The sequence below is a fragment of the Chelonia mydas genome, chromosome 9, assembly GCF_015237465.2.
Source record: "Chelonia mydas isolate rCheMyd1 chromosome 9, rCheMyd1.pri.v2, whole genome shotgun sequence".
Classification (NCBI taxonomy): Eukaryota; Metazoa; Chordata; order Testudines; family Cheloniidae; genus Chelonia; species Chelonia mydas.
In genome coordinates, this window is record NC_057855.1 from 4,053,975 (window position 1) to 4,059,974 (window position 6,000).

At 44.9% G+C, this 6,000-nt stretch overlaps 1 protein-coding gene across 1 annotated transcript in view; it reads right to left on the minus strand.

Annotated features, from left to right (window-relative positions):
- The window catches only part of TP63 (tumor protein p63), a 147,365-nt gene extending 142,998 nt beyond the window's left edge, over nucleotides 1-4,367 (minus strand). The window contains exon 1 of the mRNA XM_043522574.1: nucleotides 4,349-4,367. The gene's annotated coding sequence lies outside the window, so the exon portion shown is untranslated. The remainder of the gene's footprint in view (nucleotides 1-4,348) is intronic.
- Between the last annotated feature and the right edge of the window lie 1,633 nt (nucleotides 4,368-6,000).

The window sequence follows — 6,000 nt, forward strand, 5'->3', positions numbered from 1 at the left end:
GCATTGCAGTGCAGCTTAGTGACATCTCACCAAAACACCTCTTCAGGTTTCACCACCAAGTGCCACCTCACAGCAACTGTGTCGCAGCTTCCAGGAACTGGAAACCTTTACAGCCTAATGTCATGAGGTTGCTAACGGCTCAGGGAGGACGTTGTTAAGCGGTGTTAAGCGATTACTACCTATAATAAATACTTAGAGTTTTATAAAGAAAATGTTTCCCCACCTGAATGCTACAAGCACCTAATTAAAGTCTCTTCTTAAATCATTTACCCTACAGCATGAGTAATCGGTTCTGAAGCAGCAAGACTGCGTCTGTTCTATGGCAGCTTGTAACATGGTGCGCTGCTAAAGCAATGTGTGCACCCCTTTAATACATGATTTCAAGTTACTAAAGCAGGTGACACAGCACAATATAATGTAATCCATCATAATGAAGCATTTGCACACACAACTTTTAATACAGAGTAGGGTCCCTGTGAAATTAGTGATGCAACCGAATTCCCCTCCAGTCCCAGTTTCTCCAAGCGAAGCTTAAGCCCAGCAAAGAGGGAATTAAAATTCTTTTGGTGCTGGTGAATCACTGGCTGCATTGGGCTATTTTCCTGTGCATTAGACATTAATTATAACTAAGCGTTAGCCATCTGTTACACACCCTAATTATAGATGCATAACAATATTTCACAATGCCAACCGTTAAAAAGATCTGAGAGATTTCAGTACTCGCTGGCTTCTTTTGGGATCCTTTGCCCTCCCAAGTGCAAGTCCAGAGGGAAACTGCTTGTTCCACCACCAGTACATTTCCTACATTGTTATTTTTAAGGCAAACAGGACTGAATATGACAGCCGCTTAACTCAGTAACTCTGTATTTCCCCTTCTTTGGAAATGGCAGCAATAGGCTGCAGGCACGCACACAGACACACACACACACACCTGCCTACCCGCAGTCCAGATTCCAAACCCTTTACCCACAGTGAGCCGTACTTTACTCCACCTGGTTCCCGCAAAGTGGCATCACGCATGCACTAAGAGGTGCCACAGATCATGAGCAAAGCTATCACAATCTGTCCCGAAATGAAAGCGGGCCCATTTTAAGCAGCACAAACAGAGATTTTGAAATTTGAAAGTTGACATTTGAATTTTTACATTATTTCAATTGGAGAAAAATAACCATTTCACGGAATTTGGCAAACAAGATAAAAGCAAGAGGGTCAAAATAACCTGAAACAGCTTCATGCAACTCTCTCTCTCTATATATATAAATATAAAAGTTTGCTAATGTCACCCAGTTCTAGCACTATGCCCAGCGGAGTGAGATGGAAGCCAGTGGTTTCAGGTCAGAGTGGTGTGTGAGCCCTTCTTTGGGCATCAGTTCATTTGTGGTTCACACTTCATGTTTTACTTTAGTGCATTCTTCAAATGAATAAAAAAAACCTCAAAGCAAAACTCAGCTGGCACCACTCTACCATGATTAGATGGGGGCCAAAACCACCACCTCTCATGTGTTTTCCACTTGCAACTGTAACTGACCAGGTTCAGGGGAATCCAGAGTCAGGTTTGCGAGTGGTTGAGTTGTGAGCAAGTAACAAACTGCAGATACAGGCAGGTTATGCTCAGGAGAAGTGCAGAGCATTAGCGGCACACTGAATACGTTGCCGCCTGTGTTTTTTCACTAACTCTTCTAGTGGCCTCAAATATTACATTGAGCAGGAGGGGGTGATGATCTAACCCCCTCGGGGCAGGGAAACAGTCACCCCTAACTCCCCTCTGGATAATCTCAGAGAGAAGAATGGAGGACGACATTCTATTTAAAGGTGGGACTTGTAAAACCACTCGCCCAGCATTGGCCCAACTTTAACCCTTTTGAAATCAATGGTAAAAAACCCCTCCCGTTGATTTCAATGCAGCAGAGTTAGACCAAAGCTGAGTGCATTTGAAAAATCCACAACCCACCAGCCAAATTCCCATTGCCTTGGGTGTAGCAGGGCAGTCGGTGTCTCTGCAAACATACATGGCACCTGCAACTTTAAGCTTCCGCCTGTTTTTATTTTTCCTTGGGTTTTTGCACTGAACATTTAGCGCAGTGTGGTAGCTGCTCTGAATTAAGAATAAAGATTGGCCCCCAGCTCGCCCTGAGGGATGGCACCTGCATTCGATGGGAGCTTGGGATGAAAACTGTGGATCGAGAGCTGGATTTCAAATGCCAAAAAACCCAGCATTCTAACAAGACACCATCTGGAGGTGAAACTCTGTCGTCATTAGCAAAACTCCCATTAACTTCAATAAGGCCAGGGTTTGGCCCTGAGGGCTTGAACTCACGCCCCTGTCTAGTCCAGACCACAGGATATAGTCAGATCTTTTCTGTCCCCATATCTGCCCTGGGTGGTATCAATCCGTCAGTCAGTCTGGGAAGAGAGTATTGGGAAATAAGCGATGCTCCCAGCACAGGAATCAGCACTGCAAGCAGTGTCTTCACAGGCTCAGAGAGGGTGACACTGACACTATGCAATCGGTTGCCTTTGGGGAAGCTAAATCAGGAAGCTGCCTAGGGAAAGTCTACAATTCAGTGTGGCATCTTTGAAAAGATAAACTTTAACGCTAATTATTTTTAATAAGATCACTTGAATTTAATCTCCATTCCTCTTTGTTTCTAAGATCTCTCTCTTTTTCCACCAAACCAATCTCAGCATCCAGTCAGATCGATAATACAAGTGCCTAGACAGAAGAAAACCAACCAAAAGGAGGGGTATAAGATTACGGATTGAACTGAAACCATTTGCTTGGAGTCAGCACACCAGACGTGTGCCTTTACTCATGCATGTAGTATAAATTCACAACCAAAAGCCAGATCTTCCCCACCCACTACTCTGCATTCACTGAACGCCACCAAGTAATAAATTCAATACATACTGCACGGGGAGATTAAATTATGCTCCCTACATAGCAAGGACAGCTGCATCGTGCTCCGGATACATTAACAATGTAGATTGATATTGATTTTGGCTGATCTTAACACTGGTGACCTCAAGTCATGTTATGCTAGATAAATCTGAAGATTAATGGAGGAGGAATTTGGACAAGGTCTATTACTAGTTTCTATAGACACACACTTGGCATTCTTGTTTGAGATAGTTGCACGTGGCCTCACCCCATGAGGTGCTGAGCTCAGAAGGGTCTGAATAGTCTAGGAGGTGCTCAACTTTTTTCAGGATCAGGCCAGGAGATAATGTTTTTAGTGAAAACAACATTGTTTTTACTGATACAGACTAACACGGCTACCCCCTGAAACCTGTCACCATGCAAGGTAATGTTTTGAGTGGAATCCCTTGAACTGGTTTCAATAATTTTTCCATCAAAGTCTATTCAACTGAGTTTTTCCCCTCCTCCTCCATCACTAAATGAATTATTCGTGGTTGTTTTTAATTACCTGACCAACCCTAACTGTCAGAGGTTAAAGCATTGGGCTGGGACTCAGGAGATCTGGGTTCAATTCTCATCTCTTCCACAGATTGTGTGTGACGTTGGGCAAATTACTTAATCTTTCTGTTCCTCATTTGTCAGATAGAAAGGATTGTTCTCTCTTTCTCCCACCTTTTGTCTGCTTTGTCTGTTTAGATTATGAACTCTTCAGGGCAGTGATTGTCTCTTACAATCTGTTTGTACAGCACCTCCCACTGTAGAGCCCCAATCTCTAACATTGTTATGCTAGGGGCTTGGATGAAACCACATTGAAATTGGTGGGCATGGCCACCACGCTTCATTTAGGATAAATGCAAGAAACAATTAAGCTCCTTTCTGGACCCTTATAGCTGAGACAATAGTCACCGCCACCCAAAACACAAGCATCCAGAGAGGCTTGAGTAAAAGCTGAACCATGTGGCCCAACAGAACTCCTGGCAAAACACATTGGTTGGAAGAGCTGTTTGTGTGAGAGAAGTGGCAGAGAGACACAGACGGAGCAAAGAAAGCGAAGGAGACAGCCAGAACAAGCACAGGAAAAAAGCCTAGAGAGCGTGCTTTTTGGGTACAGTGCTGGCTGAAAGAGGCTTGGGACTGGGAGCAAAGACGCTATCTCCCATTGTTGGATTCCTCCTGTGTTCAGGGAAATAGGACTTTGTACATCCTTTGAAAATAAACAGGGTTGCATCAAAGAAACACCTGCCTCTGACATCAATTTCTCCTCCTAACATAAAAAACCCACTACACCGCAAATTGCTCAGGCAAAAAAAGGGGAATAGCATAATAATATTTCAGTGCCTATCAGAATTTGCCAATATACTAGGGCCACAGCATATGGGCAGATGAGGCCATGTCACATAACATGCATTAAGTCTACAAACAGAAGCTTACCAGGAGTAGGTGGTAGGGAGTGATACCTTTTTCTCCCAATGGTACACTTAAGCACTTGGATGGTCTTGCACACCTAGAAGTGAATTTCTTCCCATTGCAGCCACATGCGTTGCCACGCTTTGTTACTCCTAAGAAACAAACCAATCAGCATTAGCACGGGGCAGGAAAATGATGGCTTTTAAGCAGATCTTAATTTGTGGCTGTAAAACATACCCCAGAAGTGAAAGGCGAAAGATGGATTTAAATTAAGATTAACGCTGACTCTGGATACACCTCCTGATTCAGGATCTTGTCCAGTTACTGCCCAATAACAGCCCCTTTCTTTTGCCTACTGCAGCAGGTAGACCATTTGAGGCTGGTAGGATCTAGGGACAAGCATGTGCTTTTGAAGTGTCAACGTTTCGGAGAGGAGACAGGTGATAAGCTCTCAGCCAGATCAGGGTGGGTGGGGGTTGGCAGGGAGGAAACGATTCTTTTTGTACTCTTAAATATCAGTTTTTCCGCAAGGTGAGCTGTCCCACTGTGCTGATCTGAGGAACCTCTACTAAGGAAAGCTTTGTAGATACAGATGGGCCAAAAGCCAACCTTCATCCCATACCCTCTCAGGAGAAGGTGTGCAGGGCGAAACCTCCCAATCTGGGCTCATCCTCCCAGTTTTGGATCCACCTGGGGTTGAGTCAAGATTTTAGGTTCAGAAGCTGCCATCTCTCCAGCATCTTCCTCTCCCTCTCACACCATCTGCCAGGGAAGGCAGAAATCTCACCATAATAGCTGGTTTGGCAAGGTTCCTACCATTTCAAGCCAGCCGTTAGATCCCTCACCACGAAGATCAACTCTATAAGATAATGACCATAACGAGCAGAACCCTGCCCTGGTTCCAAACACCACACCCTGTTGGCCAATTACGGCATACAAGGACCTTCCTGTGGAGGGAGCCCTGGACACGAAAGGGATCTTTAGTCTAACAGAGACGGACATACTAACTAATAGCCGGAAGTTAAAGCCAGACAAATTCAAATTAGCAATAAAGCCCATGTTTTGAACAGTGAGGGTGATTAACCCTTGGAACAAACTCCCCAGGGAAGCAGTGGATTCTCCTTCTCCAGAAGTCTTCAGATCAAGGCTGGAGCCTTTCTTGGGGCTTTCCTACAGGGCCCTGCAGTTTGGACCATGGGTGTGTGTGTGTGTGTGCGCGTGTGTGTGAGTGAATTGCAGAGCTCACTAACTCCCCCAGGGGGACGTGACAGGTGTGAAGTAAAAGGTACCTAGTTCATGTTACTTTCATCCTGTTTAAAGAGGACGACATTAACGTGAACTAGGTACCTTTCAGCTTGCGTCCACATGGGGGAATTTCAGTGCAGTCCTTTGGGGGGCACTGCTATTCACACCCCCGCAGTCCAAACTGCAGGGGCATGTAGACATAGCCCCAAAGAGATGCTTTAGCCAAACAAATTATTGGCTCAATGCAGGGGTAACTGGGCAGAATCCTATGGCCTGTGTCAGACAGAAGGTCAGACTAGTCTAATCTGACCTCCTGTCTGCCTATTGACTACCCCTGCTCTAGTCTGACGTCCTATAGAACACAAACCAGAGATCTTCCCCAGCATAATTCCTAGAGCAGAGCTTTTAAGTAAAACATCCCACCTTGATTT